At 47.4% G+C, this 24,917-nt stretch overlaps 1 protein-coding gene across 34 annotated transcripts in view; it reads right to left on the bottom strand.

The window, feature by feature from the left end:
• The window catches only part of LOC119952981 (receptor-type tyrosine-protein phosphatase S-like), a 561,150-nt gene that overhangs the window by 471,928 nt on the left and 64,305 nt on the right, over positions 1–24,917 (bottom strand). Inside the window, exon 1 of one of the 34 annotated variants that reach the window (XM_038776671.1) lies at positions 12,063–12,198. The exons of the other annotated variants lie outside the window; for them this stretch is intronic. The gene's annotated coding sequence lies outside the window, so the exon portion shown is untranslated. Of the gene's footprint in view, positions 1–12,062; positions 12,199–24,917 lie in introns of those variants that run through there. 34 annotated transcript variants of the gene reach the window in all.

The raw sequence follows: 24,917 nt of genomic DNA on the forward strand, positions 1-24,917 counted from the left end.
TCCGAGCAAATCTTTCTGGAGGACTTCGGCTTATCCAAAAGCCATGCCGGTAAGGAGCCTCCAGAGATGCAGGAGGGCTGGTACTTGCTGACAAGTACTTCATGAAGAACCCCTGGAGATGAAGCCAGCCAGAAAGAAGATCCCTCTTTGTTGGTGACGCTATGTGCAGCCTAGAAACTAAGAGGTCTCCTGTGGCATTCCCCAATGGCAATAAAATGAAGAAGAAAATAAGAGTCAGCAAGACTCAATGATGCCCATCCAACCTCACAGTCAAACTACTTGAGACATTTTTCAAGTCTGTTATATGTGCTTCATGATTTGGAGAGAACAAAATGTGGACGTACCTAATCTTGAAACACCAGCCATTTGTTACAGCAGCAAGATAGACCATCCATCTATTTGGGGGGTTGGGGGAGGGGGATGTTGATGTGGTGGAGGAGTTCCCGACTGACTTATTTTCATGTTGCCTTCTGGGATTGCCACAGGAGGTTTCTTAGTTTCCAGGTGGCAAGCATCTGTCACCTTCTTTCTGGCTGGCTTCCATCTCTCGGGAATCCTTAAGTGCTTGTCAGCACGACAACATCTCCAGAGACTCGAGGTCTGGAAGATTGTTTGGTGAGGAGACTGTCTCCAGAAGGCACAACAAGCCCAGATATTGGAACTCTTACAGAAATTCTACTTGGGACAAAAGAAGCACAGCATAAAATGGCGGCTGCCTCCGCGAAGACATAATGATGTAGGAAACTGGGAACAACTAAACTCACATAGGATTGATTCACATAAATTCTGCCTGAAGAAAATCCAGCATATTGTTTCTGGATTAGGCACACAAACCAATAGCTACCGTTGTGGAATTTACCATCAACAGGGATCACCCGTGGTTTTGTTGAGGGAAACAAATGAAGGTGGATGAAAAATTGTGAGATATTTTATTCTGAAAAACCAGATGAGACAGCCTTTCAAATTACAGACTCTTAAACTTTCCCCTATGGCACAATAGTCAAAACGAACACTGCTCCTCTGGACTTCTTCTCTGGTCTGAGAACTGTAACTTGGACAGAACTGGCAGTGACAGGTTTGTTGAAGCAGTGAATTCATTCTACAGTCCTTGTATGATATCAGTGATCTGCAACACGACGCCACAGGCAGGACACCTCTCAAAACAGCTCCTCCTCTCTCAGCACATCGAGCATTTGTAAAGGTGCTGTCACATTAAATTTCTTCTCCCGCTTCCCTTCCAAAAAGATGATAAATGTCTGCAATGGACTTTTGGGGAGATTAGAGGAGGCGAAGAGGCTGGACTCATTGAAGATGCTGTTCTGTGGAGTTTTGCAAAGGGGCAAAGTAGATGGGTCAAATCAGCTTAGTCAAATTCATCTTCAATGGGGCGGCACGGTTGTGCAGTAGTTAACGCTGCTGCCTACGGTGCTGAGGACCCGGGTTCGATCCCAGCCCCGGGTCACTGTCTGTGTGGAGTTTGCACATTCTCCCCGTGTCTGCATGGGTTTCACCCCCACAATCCAAAGATGTGCAGGTTAGATAGATTGGCCACACTAAATCACCTCTTAATAAAAAAAATTAATCTTCACTTTGTGGGCCCCTCCGTACCTCATTCAGAAGTCTTTATGTGTAAGGCAGGCTAGTGAGTGACAACTATTGAACAGAAGCCCAAGTTCTCTCTCTGCTGCAATATTTCTTGTTCCTCTCTCTCTCTCTGCTAGATGATAAAAAAATTCCATGCCACCATTTTCAAAGAGAAGATTGCTTCCAGTGCCCTGGCCATTATTTATCCTTCAATTGACACAGCTAAAAAAGATGATTGGCCATTATCACATTTCTGTTTAAACAATCATCCTGTCTGCAAACTGATGCTGCTTTTTCCACTTTACAACAGTGTCCGTGCTTCAAAAATTCATTAATTGGCTGTAAAGCACTTGTGAAAGGTGCTATAGAAATGCAAATCGTTTGACTGACTGTTTTCCAGTCATCAAAAATACTTTTCTCGGCCGGGATTCTCTCCTACCCGGTGGGGCAGGGGTCCCGCGTGATGGAGTGGCGTGAACCACTCCGGCGTCGGGCCGCCCGAAAGGTGCTGAATCTCCGCACCTTTAGGGGTCAAGCCCTCACATTGAGGGGCTAGGCCCACGCCAGAGTGATTGGCGCACCGCCGGCCTTTGGCACCACGCCAGCCGGGGCCGAAAGGCCTTTGCCGGCCGGCGTAAGTCTGCGCATGCGCCGGAGCGTCAGCGGCTGCTGACGTCATCCCCGCGCAGGGGAGGGGTCACTTCCGTCTCCGCCATGGTGAAGACCATGGCGGGGGCGGAAGGAAAAGGGTGCCCCCACGGCACAGGCCCGCCCGCCGATCAGTGGGCCCCGATCGCGGGCCAGGACACCGTGGGGGCACCCCCCGGGGCCAGATCGCCCCACGCCCCCCCCCCCCCCCCCACCCCCCCCCCCACCCCCACAGGACCCCGGAGCCTACCAGTCCTGCCGGTCAGGTAGGTGTTTTGATTCCCGCCGGCGGGAGAGGCTTGACAGTGGCGGGACTTCGGCCCATCGCGGGCCAGAGAATCGCCGGGGGGGGGGGGCCCGCCGACCAGCACGGCACGATTCCCGCCCCCGCCGAATCTCTGGTGGCGGAGAATTCTGGACACGGAGGGGGCGGGATTGATGCCGGCCCCCGGCGATTCTCCAACCCGGTGGGGGGTCGGAGAATCCCGCCCCTCATCTCACCTCTAGCCTTTCTACCAAGCATTTTAAATCTACGTCCACGGGTCACTGACCTCTCTGCTCGAGGAAATAGACACTTTCCAACCACTCTATCCACGCTCTTCCCCATCTACAAGATGCACTGCAGGAACTCATCAAGACTCTTTCGGCAGCATCTTCCGAACCCAAGGCCTCTATAATCCAGAAATACAAGGGCAGTAGCTACACCACACCACTTTGAGGTTCCTCTCCAAGTCACTCACCAGCCTGACGTGGCAATATACCACCGTTCCTTTACCATCGCTGGGTCAAAATGCTGGAATTCCCTCCCTAACAGCACTGTGGGTGTCCCTACACCTCAGGAACTTCAGCGGTTCGAGAAGGTAGATCCCCGCCACCTTCTCAAGGGCAACTAGAGATGGCCAATAAATGCTGTCCTAGCCAGAGACGCCCACATCCCATAAATTATTTTAAAAATTCTCTGATCAGGCCCCTCAATTTTGTGCATCTCAATCAATCTCCCCTCAGCCTCTTCTGTTCCAAGGGGAACAGCCCCAGCCTCTCATAGGTGCAAGTTTCCAGTCCTGGCCACATCCTTGTATAAATCTCCTCTGCACCCTCTCTAATGCATCATTTTCTATCTTACTTTGTTGACCTTGGTGGTGTCCTGCACTGTGAGCCGGAGCCCTTAGCCTGGGCATCTCAATTTAAAACAATCACAAAGATCTTAAGTTTGATTATCCAGTAATTACTGAAAGGTACTTATTTTATTACAGAGTAAGTATTACAATCTGCTCAGTGAGACTCTGAAATCCATCAGGGAAAACTCATTGGACACTGAGGTAATGAGTTGGGATTAGAATGGATGATCCTAGCTTTCTGACACAGAGTGAGGGGTAAAGAACTTTGCGTTATCATTAGGAGGGAGAGCATATTAGGTCAGCGTTGAAAAATTGTTTTCTGCTTAAAGGATTTAGGAAAAATAAATCGCAGCGTCAGTTTATCAAATGTAAGCACAAACGACACACATATGTAATCTTAGCGTGTGCGGAAAAATTAAATTAAGGATTTATAATGAAAGAGCCCTCATATTTCCTGGAAAATCAAGTTATGCTCAGAAGAATTTTCAGAGTGGGTGGGGAGATGTGCAGCCCATCTTACTGAGAATCAGGCTAAAGGGAAGGGAACTAGGGGGGCGATGGGGGAGTGGTAAGTATTGGTTGTTTATCCTATTGTTGAGCCACAACCTAATGTGTTTCGAATAGTTGGATCACACAGAAGAGAACGCTAGCACAGTAACAATGGGCCGAATGGCTGGCTTCTGTCCTGTATAATTAGACATCTGGGCAGCACGGTATCAAAGTGGTTAGCATTATTGCTTCACAGCGCCAGGGTCCCAGGTTCGATTCCCGGCTTGGGTCACTGCCTGTGCGGAGTCTGCACGTTCTCCCCGTGTCTGCATAGGTTTCCTCTGGGTGCTCCGGTTTCCTCCCACAGTCTAAAGATGTGCAGGTTAGGTGGATTGACCATGCTAAATTACCCTTAGTGTCCAAAAAGGTTAGGTGGGGTTACTGCGTTACTACGGGGATAGGGTGGAGGTGGAGTGCTCTTTCCAAGGGCCGGTGCAGACTTGATGGGCAGAAAGGCCTCCTTCTGCACTTTAAATTCTATTTGGGAAGAAGTAACTAAGTGATGCCAAACTTGAGTTTTGGTATATGAGCAGCTATTTAATTATTTATTATTTGGCGAGTATAATAACTCAGAGGAAAGCTGCCATAAACAAATATGGATTTATTTACATATTTACAATAGTCTGCGTAATGCAACATCTCAGTCCCAGTGCATCCTAGCTGGGAGGACTTGTTTCACCAGGTCCCAAGCTGGGTCTGATTTTATACCTTGCTCATTATAAGCTCCAGGCAGTTGCCCTCCTCCCCCTACCAGGGGAACTTGTTCTCCATGAATCCCATGGGGAGATCAATGATTGTTTCCCTGTGGTCCTCGTGGGGGTTCCCCTGTGGTCCTCATGGGAGTTATGACAGTGAATATTCATCTCTCAAGGATGGAGGGACAACATTTGTGCAGTGAATAAAGTTTCAAAATGCCTTCCTTGCAAACTACTTCTAGTTTGCAAACCAACAAGCCTTTGGTCATTTGTGTGAATATCTCTTTATGTGATTTGGTGCCAATGTTTGCCTAAGAATGCTCCCGTGAAGCACCTGCAGGCCGTTTGTACTACATCAAAGGCAGCATACAAATGTACACTGTTGTTTTTATTTCATTAAAGCCAATGGTACATGTTTGGGAATCCTTTGGGATGAGTAAATATTTGGTATTGAATAGTGAATGAAAGAAACTTCTGCTTAAAGAACAGAAAGAGGTGCACGTGAATTAAGGATGGGGCCGACATTTCAGGCAAGTCAGCATGGAGTACGCACCTTAATCTTTCAATTTAAAAACAGAGACATGAACAGAGGGGTAGGAAGATCGTTAGTGAGAAATCACTGAACTGATTACTTTAAAAAGTATCTCCATAATGTTGCTTGTTGCACACAAAAAATCATGTTCATTGTTTGTCATCTTTGTCCATTAAGTGGTACTTTTGGGGAGGGAAGGATGTAATGATTAACCCTGTTTTCAGATGTTAATAGAATGGGAATTGGCCAATCATAGAATCCCGACAGTCCATTTTTCTAATTAAGGGGCAATTTAGCGTGGCCAATCCACCTATCTTGCACATCTTTGGGGGTTGCGGGGGTGAGACCCACGCAGACACAGGGAGAATGTGCAAACTCCCGGGGCCAGGATTGAGCCTCTGTCCTTGATGCCATGAGGCAACAGTGCTAACCACTGCACCACTGTCCCGCCCTAGTCCATAAATTCCTGTCAGTGCAGGTGGAGGCCATTTGGCCCCTTGGGTCTGCACTGATCCTACCAAGAGCATCCTATCTAGGTCCACTCTCCCCGCCCTATCTCCATAACCCCACCCAACTTGCACATTTTCAGACACTAAGGGGCAATTTAGCATGGTTAGTCCACCTAACATGCACATCTTTGGACTGTGGGAGGAAACCAGAGCACCCAGAGGAAACTCACGCGGACACGGGGAGAATGTGTAAATGCCAAACAAACAGTCCCCGGACACCAGAAATGAACCCGGATCCCTGGTGGTGCTAACCACTGTGCCACCCTCGAATCATGGTAGGAGTATCAAGCAATACGAAGCAAAGACAGCTAAAAGGAGTGGAGGACACAGGTCACCAATGACCGAATTGCAGTAAAGTCCCTCCATTTGCGATTTTCCTCTTCCACACATACTCTTATCCACAGAAAAGTCTTTGCATACCAGATCTCCCATTGCGGGCCCAAAATGTTCGCTTATCTGCAGTTTAAAAAAAAATAGAACCAACTTCAGAAAATGCCGAAAAGAAAAAAAATGACTAAATTATGTTTAAAAAAGGTGTCCATGAGGAATTTCCTGCGCCCGAGTCCTCTGCCAACAGAGTTCCTTGTTGCTGCCATTTAATGATAATAATAATAACCTTTCATTGTTACAAGTATGAAGTTACTGTGAAAAGCCCCAAGTCATTTAATTCCTGATCTCAGTCCATCTCCTCTCAAGTGCTGCAAATGTGACAAATTTCCATTTTTCTTGTTTTATGAAACAGCTCCTGCAATAAATTTCTTTTTAAATTGATTGAGTGTCGTTTTCATTGCCTTTGATCCTTTATACATTGAAATGTCAGGATGACTGGATTCATATAATCGTCTCCCATTGCAAAATATGTTCTCATTGTAAAGTACGTTCGCCATTTGTGAGGTTTCGCAGGATAAGGGTGGGACTTCACAGTACTGGAGCAAGCATAAAAGGGCTGAATGGTGTACTCCTGTCACTACTGTGCAGATATCTAGATGGTCCTACATGGTGTAGTTGGACACTGGGCAGCCAGGAATATAATCGAAAAATTGTCTCATTTCTCTAGATTGGCTTAAGAAATGCCAGGCAGAAAAATGTCCCGTCAAAATAATCATCCATTGATGGCACTTTCTAACAAGGTAGCACTTTTAACAATTTAATGCCAAGACTTCAAAACCTTTCTCCGAATGGTGGAACAGTGGAATTCTACCCTCCACCCCACCACCTACCCACCCACCCAATGAACAGTGTTGAATGCGACTCTTCAAACCAGGTTCGATTCTCCCGTCCTTCAGACAGCGTGTTGGCACAGTGGTTAGCACTGCTGCCTCAGAGCGCCAGGGACCAGGGTTCAATTATAGAGTTTGAACATTCTCCCGGTGTCTGCGTGGATTTCCTCCGGATGCTTCGGTTTCCTCCCACAGTCCAAAGGTGTTCAGGTTGAGCGGATTGGCCCCTTAGTGTGCAGGTTAGGTTGGGTTATAGGGTTGGGCAAGGGAATGTGCCCAGGTAGGGTGGTCTTTCGGAGGGCTGGTGCTAACTTGATGTGCCAAATGGCCTCCTTCTCCACTGTAGGAATTCTATGGTTTTGTTCTTCTTCTTCTACTATTGAGTGAGTTATCTGGAGCAGGAGTTTGGACTTTACAGTTGGGTAGAGGGTTGGAGGAATCATACACAATGATTCCTGCTGAGTCCATTGAAAGGATGGGGCCATATGTGTCTGAAATAGACTACCTGTCCGGCCTAGCCAGTGTCAAAATCGTCTTCAACAGGGAAGAGGGTGGCGCGAAAGAAAAGGAGAAAGCCTTGCATGAAATATCGCAAATCTGAAAATACCTGAAAAAACTAGGGGTGCAATCTACCAGCCACGCTGCACTCAAAAAGCATCGCACCATGGCTGGTAACTGCTGGGAGACACCGTTCCTGGGATCTATCCGGCTTGCTATGCCTGGTGAGATCTAACGTGATCTCGCGAGACGTCACGATGTGAAGCCCATCCACTGTGGGCACAATCACTTTTTGGCAAATCTGCATATTCGAGGGAGATAACCAAGGCGGTGGATCTATCCCCTTTGCCTTTGGAGTCCTTGGGCGAGCACAATTTAGTACTGTTCACTACAGGGGACCAGATGGACCGGAACTTATGGGGGTATCCCAGGGGATTCTAGGCCCCCAGGGTCATGCCCTCTGGGCAGGGTGGCACCCTGACATTGCAGGTAGGAAAGATAGTTATTGCAGATGCGTCTAGTGAAGACAGGGAGAGGAGCTGGAAATGTTGCCCAAACTGCTTACAAACCCTCAGGGTGGAGATCACACTGGATTCGAGGAAAATCTCACCAGGGAAAAAGGCAACAGTGCAGTCACTAATGTACGAAGACCAGAAGTCGTGCAGGAGTTGGCTCCCATTTGTCCCCACATGGAGCTGAGTCACTAAACCCCAGCTGGGGTTTGTATCAAACCAATGCATTTTAAAATTTCCTCAAGATTTAACAGGGATTCCAACTGACCAGTCCTCTTCACCTCCACAGTTGGGATGGAGAGGCTGTCCAAAAAGTCAGACATGACCGATCCCTCCCCTAGAGGTTCCGATCTATGAAGCTCATGATAGGAAGATTCAAAAACCGCATCAACCTGAGGAGGGGCGGAAACAATGTTACTGCCAAATTGCATAGCTGTGTGGTCTTGCGGGAGGCCACCTGCCATTTAAACTGGTGAGCCAAAGGACGACTGGCCCTCTCCCAGTATTTGTAAAACATACCCCTTGTGCACCACATCTGGCTCTATTTGCCAGCAACTCTGGGATGGGGTCAAGTGAGCACTGGTGGTCCACCTCAAGAATGGAGTCCACTGGCCTCTGTTGCTTCACCCTCGTCGTCCTTATCTCATGGAAGATAATTTTCTCCTCAGGGTCTCCTACAACGTGGAAGATAGTTTAGCACACTGGGCTAAATCGCTGGCTTTTAAAGCAAACCAAGGCAGGCCAGCAGCACGGTTCAATTCCCATACCAGCCTCCCCGAACAGGCGCCGGAATGTGATGACTAGGGGCTTTTCACAGTAACTTCATTGAAGCCTACTCGTGACAATAAGCGATTTGCATTTTTCATTTTCAGATGAGATTGACTTGGTTTTATTAAATTCTATATAATGCTCTATGGCAGCGGACATGCGCTCACAAAATGTTCTACCCATTAACAGTCTAACCTCCATGGCTGATGTTGGGTGGGCCAGACTCCAGACAACAATTGCTGAGTACTCAGCCACCACCACTGAAGGGAGGAGAGACCTATCTACTACAAGGAAATCAATCCGTGAATATACCTGATGAACATATGAAAAAAACAAAAAATCTTTATTGCCTGGGTGCAAGAAGTGGCAAGGATCTACCCTACCCCCCAATTAACTCCATGAAAGGCAACAAAGCCCTGGCACTCCTGATGGAATAAGAGATTTGGGCTTGGAAATATCCAATCTAGGGTCCAAGACACAGTTCAGGTCCCCACACAAAATTAACTGATGCAAGTCTAAATTGGGGAGGGAGGCCTGCAGGGTATTAATAAAATTTGTACCGTCCCAGTTTGAGGCGTAAGTATCAACCGTAATCACTGGGGTGCCCACCAAAGAACTACAAACAATAACGAGTCTGTCGTTAGGGTCAGCCAAAATCTTAGAAGGCAGGGAACTGAACACTTTATTAATTAAAATCACTGCACCGCTGGCCCTACCATCAAAACCTGAACGAAAGACTTGCCTCCTTTTGCAGCCTAGTTTGGTTTCTGACCCGGGATAGCAGTTCAAGCTCTTAGGCTGAGCAAATACCCTCAATCTTTTCACTGGGCCATTCAAACCCATATGTTTCTAGGTGACCAAAGGAATTTGGTGTCAGCCATGTCTGCCAAAAGTGATTACCCAAAAGATAATTAAAAGATCCAGCAAACAGTCCCACCCAAGATGACCACTCAATCAAATCAGAAGACCAAACAAAGAGAAATCCGTAGACACCATCAGCAAACTACTCCCAACCCCACCTCCCCCAATGCCATCGCCATTGAATACAACCACACCCAAATGCAAATACAAATAGAAGCAAGGGAAACACAGAATACTAAAATCTACTGCGAACAAACCTAAACAAAACATGAACTCTAAGCTCACAATTTGAGGAAACTATTGTTATGAGCTGCAGCCAACCCTTCAAAAGCCGTCCCATTAGCTAACTCTCAGGTTAGCAAGGAGGCTCCCGACTGGAGATAAGAAAATTGGTGACAGAAAAAACCCATAAATCTTACACTTCGACAAAGAGCTATACATTATCATAAAAAATAGCGCCCCACATAAAACTAAACCCCACATCTAAACAAAAACTATAAAAATTTGACCCAAACAATTACAAGAAAACACAAGAACATCCATGAAACCCCAACAATGCAACAGTTCAACATGCCTTTCATCAAATCTAAAAAATGTCATTATACGTTGCCCAACTTATGTTTTTTAAACGAAAATGTCCGCTTCTCCTGGCAGGTCAAAGAAAAAGTATTTTCATTTGATAGTTACTCTAGCCCTTGCAGGGTAGACCACCCAAAGTGGACTCCACTTTTGTACAGGGTGGCCTTGGTCTATTAAATGCAGCCAACTCCACACCCACGTCGTGATAGAACCCAATGGCATGGCCTTCCCATTTAAAGTCATGATGCTGCTACGTCCACCTTAGAACTGTCTCTTTTTCCATGAAGCTGTGGAACTTCACTATCACCGCACGCAGTGGATCCTCAGGACGAGGCCTCGGCCAGAGTGTATGGTGGACTCGGTCCAACTTAGGAGGGAATGTGAATTCACCTTCAGCCACCATCTCACTAAACATGTCTGTGTGAAATACTCTTGTGAGCATTGGGCCTCCCATCCCCTCAGGAAGCCCCACAATTCGAATATTTTGCCTACTGGACCAATTCTCCAGATCATTCAACATGGCGTTCAATAACTTGTTCGCTTCGGCCACCAAAGATAGGTCAGATTCCAGTGAGGCAATCCGATTACTGTGGCTCGAAAGGGCCACTTTCGTATCTTTGATCGTGGCTCTATGGGTTTCCATGGCTTCATTTGTTTTCCCCAGAGCTTCTCGAATGGGGCCTCTTCCCATGATTTACAAAGGTCCTCCGTCACAACTCATCGGTGCTTTTCGATGAAAAGGTATTAGAAAGCACCTCGGCCGTCAGTGGAGTGGCCGGAGCACCAGAGACCGACTCCGCCATTTATAATAATAATCTTTATTAGTGTCACAAGTAGGCTTACATTAACACTGCAATGAAGTTACTGTGAAAATCTCCTAGTCGCCACATTCCAGTGCCTGTTCGGGTACACCGAGGGAGAATTCAGAATGTCCAATTCACCGAACAATCATGTCTTTTGGGTCTTGTGGGAGGAAACCGGAGCACCCGGAGGAAACCCATGCAGACACGGAGAGAACATGCAGAGTCTGCACAGACAGTGACCAAAGCCGGGAGTAGCACCCAGGTCCCTGGCTCTGTGAAGCAACAGTGCTAACCACTGTGTTATCGTGCTGCCCATCTATATCCGCAACATCCCTTTCCTTTGTGAATACAGAGATAGAGTAGACAGGAGGAACTTGTTTCCCTCGGCAGTGAGTTCGAAAACCATGGGTCATAGAATCAAGCTAAGTGGCAGAAGGGTTCAAGTGGACATGAGGAAAAATCTTTACATGCAGAGACTTGTGAGTGTCTGGAATTCGCTGCCTGAGTTGGTGGTGGTGGGGGAGGAAACCTGAATCTCTTTTTAAAAGTACCTGGATCTGTACCTCGTGCTGTAAGTTGCAGGGCTATGGGGTCGCGTGTAAGAACTTGGGATTAGAAAGGGCATCTGGGTGTCTATGGGTTGGCATAGGCAATATGGGCCGAATAGCCACCTTGTGTGCTGTATATTTGCTATGGTTCTATCATCATGGAACAATCTCTTCGCTAAACAGGAGTGAGAGAGAGAGAGAGAAAAGCAGGAGAGAAGGAGAGAAAGAAAAGCATTAAAGAGGCAAGAGAGGGCAAAAGAGAGAGGAAGCGGCAGAGAAAAGCAAAAGAGAGGGAGAGAGGAAGAGAGGGAAAGAGAGAAAAGGAGAAAATGGTGAAGAAGTGAGCGAGAGAGAAGAGAGAAGTTAGAGAAAGAAGCCAAGAGTGAGAGAAAGAATAGCATGTCCTCTACCAACAATCATAACATTTACTTCCCACTTTTTAATGCAAAAATGTCTTTTTCAAAATTTAATATTAAATTTTGCATTTCAAAAAGGTCACATTCTGAATGTTAGAAAGCAGAATCCAAACTGGAATTATCGTGGACTACTGATGAGGCCCATAAAAGGCTTCATAATAAATCTTCAGCTGGGATCAGAGATTTTAGACGGTTCAGATTAAAAATAACCAATTTGCAAACCTTTGTGCTGCAACCTATTTAATCATTCATCCAGCAACTCAAACCGAAAGCCGGGCTTCTCCTGGAAGTGATTAGACTTCTAATGTGAGCTGCTGCTCCAGCTGGCACCTGGCAGCTGCCACGAACCACATTTAGTACGCTGTCCATTTACGTTATTCTAAAAAGAAACGGGAAGATGTAATGATTGAGGAAACCTTTTTAAAAAAAATGTCAACTGAAGTGCTTGTCTTCCCTGGAGAGTGCTGCGATCTGAACATACAGAACACACCAAACACGGATTCTGGCTCAAAAACAGATAGTCCTGGACAATCTCAGCAGGTCTGACAGCATCTGTGGGGAGAGAAGGCACAAAGTCATCCAAACTTGAGACGTTAGCTCCCTTCTCTCTCCACGGATGCTGTCAGACCTGCTGAGATTGTCCAGTATTTTCTGTTTTTGTTTCAGATTCCAGCATCCGCAGTAATTTGCTTATTTATTTTTCTGGCTCGGAAATGTTGTCAATGATTAAGGTCACAAAGACTGACGTGTGTGTGGGGATCCGGAGCGAATTGTTGCTGGTGAGCAGATTGACAAAATGTTTTGAAAATACTTTTGCCACGTTAAGATGGTGAGGCCTGACGTATGACAGACACTCAAAGGTCAACAGACCGCAGAATGGGAAGCAACAGCAAAAGGTTGGGTCCATTGAAATTCAAAAGATCAAGGAGTGATTAATCCAAGCAAATTAAAGTATTGGGGCAGCATGGTGGTACAATGGTTGGCACTGCTATCTCACAGCTCCAGGGACACGGATTCAATTCCAGCCTCGGGTGACTGTGCGGAGTTTGCACTTTCTCCCCCTGTCTCAGTGGGTTTCCTCAGAGTGCTCTGGTTTCCTCCCACAGTCCAAAGATGTGCAGGTTAGGTGGACTGGCCATGCTAAATTGTCCTACAGTGTCCATAGGTGGGGTTACGAGGATAGGGTGGGGGAGGGTGCTCTTTCAGAGGGTCGGTGGAAACTCAATGGGCTGAATGGCTTCCTTCTGCACTGGAGGAATTCTATGATTCTATTGGTCCCCATCATTCAATTTTCTTCCTTCCTATCTCTGCAAGATGCTAATCTCCTCAGGCATTTCTTGTGCCTACCTGCAATCAGCTAAACTAAGAGGTTCAAGTTATTTATTTGGTTAAGGAGGGGTTATCACTTAATGTGAATGATAAGTAAAAGAGAACACATTTTGCCCTCTTAACTGTCCCAGACAATTACAGCCTCCTGCCAAGTTCAACACAGATCAAGGAAGAAAACCTCAATACCTGCACTGCAGCACCCATAGAATCCAAAGAATCCCTACAGTGCAGAAGGAGGCCATTCTGCTCATCAAGTCTGCGCCAGCCCCCAAAAAAGAACCCTACCTAGGCCCACTCTCCCCACCCTATACCCTCAAACCCATAACCACACCTAACCTACACATCTTTGGACACCAAGAGGCAATTTAGCATGGCCAATCCACCTAACCTGCACATCTTTGGATAGTGGGAGGAAATCGGAGCACCCGGAGGAAACCCACGCAGACAAGGGGAGAACGAACATCAGACAGTCGCCTGACGCCAGGTCCCTGACGCTGTGAGGCAGCAGTGCTAACCACTGCACCACTGTGCCCCAGGGAGGGCATTTGGTGAAGAACCGAGAGAATAGTCTACTGGGAATCTACATTCGGAGTGAATCTGGAAAAGGTCCACTGAAACCTTTATATCTCACAAATGGAATAGACTTCTACCTTCCTATCTTCATCAAACATGGCCAGAACTGATGATCTGGCCATTTATCATATTGCTGTTAGTGGGAGCTTGTTGCTCCAAAATTGGCTGGCTGATTTTCTACATCACAACAATGGCTACATTTTTGAGCTGTAAATCACCTTCAGCTACCGAGGTCATTAAAGGCTCGGCATAAATGTTTTTTCTCGCAAATGCTCTTTCAATCTTTCTTTTTACTCATTTTGACCAACATGTGTGACTCATCCACTCTCTTTATCCCTCTAAATCTATTTCCACTTCTTCCTTTTCAAACAGAATATTATCAAAATTAGCTCTGCTGTTTCAGAAATCTGAGTTGGTACAGTTCTGGAATAATAATTGAAAATGTCCTTCATGCTTTATTGAAAAGTACTTTGTGTTCTTTCATCAGTTACCATGCCTGGAAAAATAGAAGAAGAAATTTAATGCTGAATTTCCTCTCAAGTGATGGAAGATCTGTGTGGGAGCTGGTCTCCCAGCGGCTGAACTTGGCCTACACTTTGTTCCTTCCTCTCTGATCTCCCCCGCCTACTCGAACCCTCCCTCCCCCCAAACAGAAAACCCCCCTGAGGACTCAGGAGCACACTGGGGGCCGTCTGGGCTGGGATAACGCTCCGTTACCTGATCCAACAAGGCCATTGTCGGGAAGTTATGTGCTAGTCAGCCAGCATGCAATATAAACGTGTCAAATCATGGAATCTTACAGCACAGAATGAGGCTGCACATCCATCGTGCAGTTCTGGTCCTTTGTAGAACTGATCAACTGAACCCCACCCTTAACCTCCACACATTGTAATCCTGGAATAATAAAGAAATAATAGTTGACCAGGGTCAGGATCTAAGGCTAATTTCCTCTCCCCGCCACCGTCCCCAACACCATCATATCAGCAGAGGGAAAGTGTGTTGTTCTTAATGCCACCTAATCTATGAGTAACACAGACCAAGAATTAAAACTGGGCCTTCCATGCACTATTGGGTTTGTGACAACTGGCTAAATTTTGCAGGCCCCTTCTGGTCTTGCCAATGGTGACTCCCCGGGACGGGTAACCCAGTGGTGGAGAGTGCGCGCTACGGAGTAAGTCATTGACAGGAGCAGGAGCAGACGATCTTGCCACCGGCCAATTACTGGCTGCCTCCATTGCTGCTTGGTTTGGGGGGGGGGGGGGGGGGGGGGGGGAAGAGTCCCACCTCTTGAGTCTGATAATAATAAGAATCACTTATTGTCACAAGTAGGCTTCAATGAATTTACTGTGAAAAGCCCCTAGTCACCACATTTCAGCACCTGTTCAGGCAGGCCTGTACGGGAATTGAACCCGCCCTGCTGGCCTTGTTCTGCATTACAAGTCAGCTGTTTAGCCCACTGTGCTATGATTACTATGCACCTTCCACCGTGAGCTGATGAATTAGTACAACTCCATGTTGAAAACCACTTGGAGGAAGCACTGAGGGTGGCAAGGGCACAAACTGTGCCCTGGGGAACTTCAATGTCCATCACCAAGAGTGGCTGGGTAGCACCACGACTGACCGAGCTGGCCAGGTCCTAAAGACATGGCTGCTCAACTCAATCTGTGACAGGTGGTGAGAGAACCAAGAGGGGAAAACAAACTAGATCTCATCCTCACCAACCTGCCTGCCGCAGATGCATCTGTCCATGACAGCATCGGTAGGAGTGACCACCGCGCAGTCCTTGTGGAGGCAAAATCCCATCTTCACATTGATGATACCCTCCATCGTGTTGTGTGACACCACCACTGTGCTAAATGGGATAGACTTCGAACAGATCCAGCAACTCAAGACTGGGCATTCATGAGGCACTGTGAGCCATCAGCAACAAAATTCTACTCAGCCACAATTTGCAAACTCCCCGACCAGCATATTCTCCACTCTACCGTTACCACCAAGCCAGGGTACCAACCCTGGTTCAATGAAGAGTACAAGAGGTTGTGTCAAGGGTAGCACCAGGCATACAGAAAAAATAGGTGTCAACAAGCTACAACACAGGACTACTTGCTTGCCAAACAACACAAGCAGAAAATTATAGAGCTAAGCGATCCCATAACAAATGGATCAGATCCAAACTCTGCCAGTCCTGACACATCCAATTGTGAATGGTGGTGGACAATTAAACTCACTGGAGGCGGAGGCTCCACAAATATCCCCATCCTCAATGATGGAGGAGCCCAGCATAAAAGTGCAAAAGATAAGGCTGAAGCATTCACAATAATTTTCAGAAGTGCTGAGTGGATGATCCCAATCGGTCTCCTGCAGATATCCCCAACATCACAGATGCCAGTCTTCAGCCAATTTGATTCACCCCATATGGTATCAAGATATGGCTGAAGTCATTAGCAAAGGCTATAGGCCCTGACAATATTCCAGCAGTACTGAAGCCTTGTGCTCCAGAACTTGCCCCCAGCCAACTTGTTCCAGTACAGTCACAATGCTGGCATCGATCTGGCAATGTGGAAAATTGCCCAGGTGTGTCTTGTACATAAAAAGCAGGACAAATCCAACCTGGCCAATTACCGCCCTATCAGTCTACTCTCAACTACTAATAAAGTGAAGGAAGGCGTAATTATCAGTGCTATCAAGCAACAATTACTCAGCAATAACCTGCTCACGGATGCTCAGTTTGGATTCCACCATGGTCACTCAGTTGTTGACCACATCACACAGCCTTAGTTCAAACATGGACAAAAAAAGCTGAACTCCAGAGATGAGCTGAGAGTGACTGCACTTGACATCAAGGCAGCATTTGATCGAGTATGGCATCAAGGAGCCCTCGCTAAACTGGAGTCAATGGAAATCAGGGGAAAAAACTCTCCACTGGTCAGTCATATTGAGCACAAAGGAAGATGGTTGTGGTTGTTGGAGATCAGTCATCTTAGTCCTGGGGTATCACTGCAAGAGTTCCTCAGGGTAGTGTCCTCGGCCCAACCACCTTCAGTTGCTTCATCAATGATCTTCCTTCCATTATGAGGTTAGAAGTGGGAATGAATCACAGATGATTGCACAATGTTCAGCACCATTTGCAACTCCTCATACACTGAAGCAGTCCACGTGTAAATGCAGCAAGACCTGAAAAATATCCAGCCTTGGGCTGACAAATGCCAAGTAACATTTGTGGCACACCAGGCAATGCCAATCTCCAACAAGAAAGGATCTAACCATTGTCCCTTGATATTCAATGGCATTGCCATCAGTGAATCCCCCACAATCAACATCTTGAAGGTTGCCATCGATCAGAAACTGGTCACCATATTAATACTGTGGCTACCAAGGCAGGTCAAAGGCTAGGAATCCTACGGCAAGTAACTCATCTCCTAACTCCCCAAAGCCTGCCCACCACCTACAAGGCACAAGTCAGGTGTGTGATGGAATACTCCCCACTTGCATGGATGAGTGAGTTCCAACAATACTCAAGAGCTTGAAACCATCCAGCACAAAGCACCCCTTCCGCAAACATTCATTCCCTCCACCAGCGAAGAACAGTGACAGCTGTGTCTACCACCTATAAGATACACTGCAAGAACACACCAAAGCTTCTCAGGCAGCACCTTCCAAACCCACGACCACTACCATCTAGAAGGACAACGGCAGCAGAATCTGGAAACAGCACCACCTGGAAAATCCCCTCTAAGCCATCCACCATCCTGACTTGGACATATATCGCCGTTCTTTCACTGTCGCTGGGTCAAAATCCTGGAACTCCCTCCCTCACAGCTCTGCGAATGCATCTACACCACATGGACTGCAGCTGTTCAAGAAGGCACTCACCACCACCTTTTCAAGGGTAATTAAGGATGGACAACAGATGCTGGCCTTGCCAGTGAAGCTGATATAAGAATGAATTTAAAAAAGAGAACGATCCCATGGCACTATTTTGAAAAAGAGCAGCGGAGTATCTCTCAACCAATATTACCCAAAACTGATGATCGAGTCACCATCTCTGCGGTTTGTGTAAGTTGACTGCTATGTCTGCAGCGTAACAATGACAATGCTCCAAAAATATTCAGTTGGCTATAATACACTGAAATATCCTCAGGTTGTGGAAGATGCTATCTAAATGTAAGCCTCTCAATTCTGTAATACACAGCAGGCATTGAGGATCTGCAAAGGAAAAGGCTACGGTGTGACCCAGTTCCAGGGGAAGGGACACACAACAAGTCCTCTTTCACATTCTGATGGTATACCCACAAGCATTTTGCACAACTTTAAAAAAAAATCAGGTGGCCGATGTCTGCATCTTGCTCTCCTACGTTGTCCCAGACTCTTGCAAAGTGAAAAGCAGTTACCTCTAGCATCCCATCTCTTGAATATAATAAGGGAAATTAATCAAAAACCTCAGCTGAGGCAGACCAAAACAGCAGACGGCTCCTGACCAGAGTTCAAATTTACCCTGGGAGGGGGCATAATGGAGAATTTCATTCTGTCGGCTGAATCCAGTCTGCAGTACAAACATACTTCATGTTCAAGTTTGGCCTCCCGTTTGGAGAATCTTGTTGAACTCGGGGTTCTCAATTGCAAGCACTGAAATGCAGAAGCTTTGCTTTGAAATCAGATGGTAGGCATATTCCCGGAGCTAGTAGGTCAACTGGTTAAATCAGAGAGTGCAATTGCAGTCGGGGCGAGCGGGCCTGGTAGGTTGAAGAGGCTAACAAGCCGATCCACCACTCGCCTGCCCCTTTATTAGTTTTGACGGAGTTAATATCAATCCTCCTGTGGTCCATGCTGAAAGCTCAAACCCACGTAAGTTCCTTCGTCTTTATCTTAATTGTCAGCTTAGTGAAGCTGGCCACGTCCCTATCCCTTGGCGAGAAGATTGTAGGTTCATGCCCCACTACAGAATCTCAGTGCATAATCTGTTCTGCTATTTCAGTGCCACACTAGGGAAGGGCTGCACTTTTGGAAGAGACATTGAGCGAGGGTCCAAAGCAACTGGTTGGGGTTGGGGTGGGGGGGAGCAATGTGGGTGAAAGGTTCCACGGCACTATTCAAAGGCTCACCAGCCTTGAATCAATACCAGAAGAATGGAATGATCCCATTGTGGGATCTTGCTCTGCACAGGGGCTGCCATATCTACTGAAAGCAACAGTAACTACCCAAGAGTTATTAATTAGAGTCATAGAGGGATACAGCGCAGAAAAGTCTTGTCAGCCCATCGTGTCTGCGCCAGTTAAAAACAATCACCTAACCATTCTAATCCCATTTTCCAGCCCTTGGCCCATAGCCTTGTCTGCCTTGGCATCGCAAGTGTACATCTAAATACTTCTTAAATGCAATGAGAGTCTCTGCCTTCACCACCCTTTCATCCTCTGGGTGATAATGTTTTTCCTCACATCCCCTCTAAATCTCCTGCCCCTTACCTTAAATCTATACCATCTGATTATTGATCCCTCCATCAAGGGGAAATAATTCTTCCTGTCTACTCCATCTATGCCCCTCATAATTTTACACATCTCAATCATGTCCCTCCTCAGTCTCTCTCTGCTCCAAGGAAAAAAACCCCAGGCTATCCAATCTCTCTTCACAACTAAAACTCTCCAGCCCGGGCAACATCCTGGTAAATCTCCTCTGCACCCTTTCTAGAGCAATCACATCCCTCCTATAATGTGGACTACACAGAATACTCTAGCTTTGGCCTAATCAGCGTTTAATACAGTTCCAGCATAACTTCCCTGCTCTTAAACTCTGTGCCTCGGCTATTAAAGACAAGTATACCCTATACCTTCTTCCCGCTGTATCTACCTGTCCTGCTACCTTAAGGGACCAGCAGTGTACATGTACACCACATCCCTCTGATCCTTGGTGCTTCCCAGGGTCCTGCTGTTCATCCTGTACTTCCCTGCCTTGTTTTTCCTGCCCAATTGATTGCGAAGAACGCAAGGCATTGTGAGGGTGTGAAAAGAATTTTTTAAAACCCGGTTTTTCCACCTTCAAGTCTCTCCTTTTTTCTATGATTTCATAGCCTTTCCAAACTCGAGCTCATCATCCTAACACTATTATTCCAGTTACATCACCTTGCCTCATGATTCCTTCAAACTCTGGTGATGCTTCCCACGTCAACCCAAAGGCACAAGTGGCACCAGGCACGTGATAATAATAATAATAACAAATATAGGGCAGCAATCCCACGGCAGAGTTCCACGCTGTTGTAAACGCCATTGCGTTTTACGACGGCGTGAACGGGCACTCCCACATCTAATTCTGGCCCCTACAGGGGGCCAGCACGGTGCTGGAGGGGTTTGCGCTGCTCCAGCTGCAGATCCCCGCATGAACTGTGCGCCATGGGATCCGCGCATGCGCAGTTGCGCCGGCCAATGAGGACATGCTCAGTAGTGCTGGCGCCAACGTGCGCATGCGCAGTGGCCTCCTTCAACATGCCGGCCCCGCCGCAACATGGCACAGGACTACAGGGGCCGGCGTGTAGGTTTGGTGGGCCCTGATCGCCGGCCAGGCCACATTGGAGGCCCCCCCCCCCCCCACAGGCCGCCACCTGACCCTTACATGCCGAGGTCCCGCCGGCCCAGGTACTGCCGGGACTCGGCTCTTTTCTTATGGCCAGTATTCAAGGATCTCTGTTGCCAGGCAGCAGACACAACCCTTGATTATAAAGACTGTGTTTAAGTTATTGGTTGGTTCTTAGAAATACAGTGGAATTACAGGATCACTGAAAAAAAAACAAGCCAGATGCAAATTATTGTCAGTGTTTTGATGAGTTCTTGCTGCATTTCCAGGGGTGGAAATAAAACTGATTCTCAATCATTTCAAAATCGAGTAACAGGTGTGCAATCATGGGATTTTTTACTCATTATATATTTTCAACTCACAATTTTATTTCAATGTTTTGGCACTTGCCAGTGCTGCAAGAACTTGATGTTTTTCCATCACTTTCGATTCCCAGGTGTGGTTTGATAGGGCGGGTTAAGATGCAACTTCAGCAATACTCGCAACCACCGGTCTCACAAGAGCACCCCTTACTGGACTCTGTAATCCACACCCGTGTGGACTAGTCCCATGGGAGTGCAATGGCAGAACGTCCGGAATTATGGGCACTTTTGTACAATTTTGGCAGTCACATCCAGTGTAAAGTTAGCCCAAATTTAAAGACAAAGAGCAGGAATGTGGGGGTGGACGAGGGCATTGGGGTGAAGGAAAAGACTGATAGGGGCAGACTGAGGAGAGAGACCGTGACAAAATAAGAGATGATGGAAACATGAGAGAGAGAAAGAGAGAGACAAACACATACACACAAAAAAGACAGAGGGCGGGATTCTCTCAGCCCGATGCCGGGCAATCCCCGCAACCGGCATGTATCACACTACGCCGCCCCGATGCCGGCACGCGATTCTCCACAGAGCAGAGAATTGGCGCCATGGCACCGGCATGGTTGGCGTGGCACCGGTCAGGGGCCGCTCTACACGGGGGGGGGGGGGGGGGGGGGGGGGGGGGGGGGGGGGGGGGGTCCGGCCCCAGGGGGGTCCTCCAATGCGGCCTAGCCCGCGATCGGGGCCCGCCTATTGGCGGGCCGGCCTCTGGCTGGGGGCCTCCTTTCTTCCGCGCCAGCCCCTGTAGCCCTGCGCCATGTTGCGTCGGGGTCGGCACGTTGAAAGGAGCCACTGCGCATGCGCACGTTGGCGCTGTTGCTACTGCGCATGCGCGGATCCTGCGGCGCCCAGTTCACGGCAGGATTAGCAGCTGGAGCGGCGTGAACCGCTCCAGTGCTGTGCTGGCCCCCTGTCGGGGCTAGACTTGCTGATCCTGAGGCCGTGTTGACGCCATTGAGAAACGCGACGCCATAGCCTCAGCATCACAGAATCCTGCCCAGAGACTGTGCTTATCAATCAAGCTGAATTTATGCCCAGCTCCAAAGGCTGAGGGAAAAGTGATCTAAACGCATCGCATACCATTTCTTTTCAAAATTTAATTATAAGCTTCCCCGTCTGTATAGGTCCTCCCCCAATCCCCTCCCCCACCCGCCTCCCACCCCCAGCAGTGGTATGCCAGCGACCACATGCAGGTACAGATCCCAGGCGCGGAGTAAGCAGTGCCAGAAGGTGCACAAGAGGAGCTGGCTTTAACTTCTAATGCTTTCCCTCCCCTGTAGTGAAGCAGCCAGCTTCTCATCATCATCTGACAGCAGGTGTAAAGCCGTGACCTACAGGTCCACGGTGCAAGGTATCGGAGGGACTCTGCCTGCTGTACTGCTAACTCTCACATGGAGGCTTTAACACCGTGTTGCAGGTGTTATCACTTTCAGAGGAGACCAAAATACTTGAAATGAAATGAAAATCACTTATTGTCACGAGTAGGCTTCAATGAAGTTACTGTGAAAAGCCCCTAGTCGCCACATTCCAGCGCCTGTCCGGGGAGGCTGGTACGGGAACTGGTACTTGGGCCTTACAATAAAAGATAGTCGGCAATAGATCTAACAGGGAATTCAGGAGAAAATGCTTTACCCAGAGAATGTTTGAAAAGTGATTTCCTGGTAGTTGTAAGTCGAGGCGAAGGATGTACTTCAGTGGAAGTTAGTAGAAGCACCGATGCACAATGTCAGCTGTCTGTACCATCTACAGGATACACCGCAGGAACTCACCGATGCTTTTTCGACAGCACCTTCCAAACCCATGGCTGCTGCCATCTAGAATGACAAGGTCAGCAGACACATGGTGACACGACAACCTGCACGTTCCCCCTCCAACCCACAACACCATCAGCCATTCCTTCACTGCCACTGGGTCAAAATCCTGGTATGTCATCCCGAGCAGCACAGTGGCTGTACCTACACTCAGGGATTGCAGCGGCTTAAGATGACAGTTCACCACCACCTTCTGAAGGGCAGAAAGGGATGGGCAATAAATGCTGGTTTAACCAGCGATGCCCATATCCCATAAATAAATTTGTAACAAAGCCCACGAGGGAGAAAGTAATGCAAAGGTATGGTCGATGGGAGTGAGATGAAGTAGAGTGGTAGCAGGATCATGGGGAGCATGATAAGCTGGATCGAATTACCTGTTTCTGCGCAGTGAACCCTCGTTCCTCTACACTCTCAGAGGTTTCTTTCTTCACTTCCCCTTGGTCTTTGATTAGCTCTTTAGTTTGTGGTCCCATGGATTTGAAGATTAATGGAGTCTGGGATAATGAGTATCTGGAGCCTTGATGCTTTTGCAATATAGCTGAGCCAATGCCATTGGGTTGCCTAGTACTGCTGGGCCTGTTTGTGTGGCAGGGTGACAGTGACATGATAACACAGGGGCTGTTCCAAAGGGTATTTGATCCTCATTAAACTGATTAATGAGGTTTATTCTACAAATGTCAGCAGCTGAAATTTTGGAAATAAATGATATTTATCTTAATAAAAGATAAAGCAACAGGAGCTTGTGCACAATACCAAACAGTGTCAGGATCAGTGCTAATGGGGATCTGATGAGGTCTGTTCTTGCAGTCAATGAGGAGGATCAGCAGGATTGGAGTAGCTGCTGTGTACACTCCGGGTTAGGAGGCAGCCCATTAACTATTGAGGCTGAGTTGTGCAGATTTTGATCACGGCAAGGGCCTCGTAAATCGTTAAAAGCGCCATCTTCTCATTTCACACCAGCAAGGAAAAAGAAAGGCATGCATTTATATGTCACGTTACACGAACACCAGACATCTCAGTGCGGTTTACAGCCAATTAAATAAAAACAGGAACAGCCAATGAGGTACTTTTGAAGTGCAGTTGCTGTTGCAATGTTGGGAAACTCAGCAGCCAAGATCTCACTAACCGCAATGTGATAATGACCAGATAACGAGTCTTTGTAGTGGGTTCAATTCCTGTACTGGCATCCCCGAACAGGCGCCGGAAAGTGACGACTAGGGGCTTTCACAGTAACTTCATTGAAGCCTACTTGTGACAATAAGCGATTATTATTATTGATTGAGGGATAAATATTGGCCACGACACAAATATTGGCCACGACACAAATATTGGCCACGACACTGGGGGTTAACACCCCTGCCCTTTCTTAAAATAGTGCCGTGGGATCTTTTACAAACAGCCGAGCAGGCAGTTGGGGGTCTCAGTTTAATGTATCAAAATAATAATAATCGCTTATTGTCACAAGTAGGCTTCAATGAAGTTACTGTGAAAAGCCCCTAGTCACCACATTCTGGCGCCTGTTCGGGAAAGATGGCACGTCCAACAGTGCAGCATTCCCTCCAGGCTGCACTGGAGTGTTAGTCTTGATTCATTCCCTCCACCGCGAATGAACAGTGGCTGCCGTGTGTTCCATCAACAAGATGCACTGCTAGAACTCGCCAAGGTTCCTTAGGTAGCATCTTCCAAACCCACGACTGCTGCTATCTCGAAGAATAAGAGCAGCAGATATCTGGGAACCCCTCCACCTGCAAAGCACAAGTCAGGAGCGCAATGGAATAGTCCCCACTTGCCTGGTTGAGTGCAGCTCCAACAATACTCAAGTGTTAGCCTTGATTGCTGTGCCCAAGCCCTGGAGAGGGCCTTGAACTCAGAACCTTGTGACTCAGAAGTGAGAGTGCTACTAACTGAGCCATCACTGATGCCCATGTGACAGCAGAGGTATATAACACAAAGATGCAACAGGTACACAATGGCACCTCTAATTTGAGAAAAGAACAGGTTGAGTATTTAAGCACATATTGTGAATGAAACCTGAATGGCAGCAGAGCAATTGCAGATTGCTCTAGTTAATGTAACAGGTTTATTTTCTATTCATTCATGTGATTTGGGTGTTGCTGGTTAGGCCAGCATTTATTGCCCATTCCTAGTTACCTTTCAGAAGGTGGTGGTGAGCTGCCTTCTTGAACCACTATTGTCCGTGAGGTGTAGGTACACCCACTGTGCTGGTAAGGAGGTAGTTCCAGGATTTTGCTCCAGTGACAGTGAAGGAATGGCGATATATTTCCAAGTCATGATGGTGAGTGACTTGGAGAGGAACTTCCAGGTGGTGGGGTTCCCAGGTATCTGCTGCTCTTGTCCCTCTAGATGGTAGTGGTTTTGGAAGGTGCTGCCTGAGGAAACTTGGAGAGTTCTTGGAGTGCATCTTGCAGATGGTACACACG

The sequence above is a fragment of the Scyliorhinus canicula genome, chromosome 18 (assembly GCF_902713615.1).
Source record: "Scyliorhinus canicula chromosome 18, sScyCan1.1, whole genome shotgun sequence".
Lineage (NCBI taxonomy): Eukaryota > Metazoa > Chordata > Chondrichthyes > Carcharhiniformes > Scyliorhinidae > Scyliorhinus > Scyliorhinus canicula.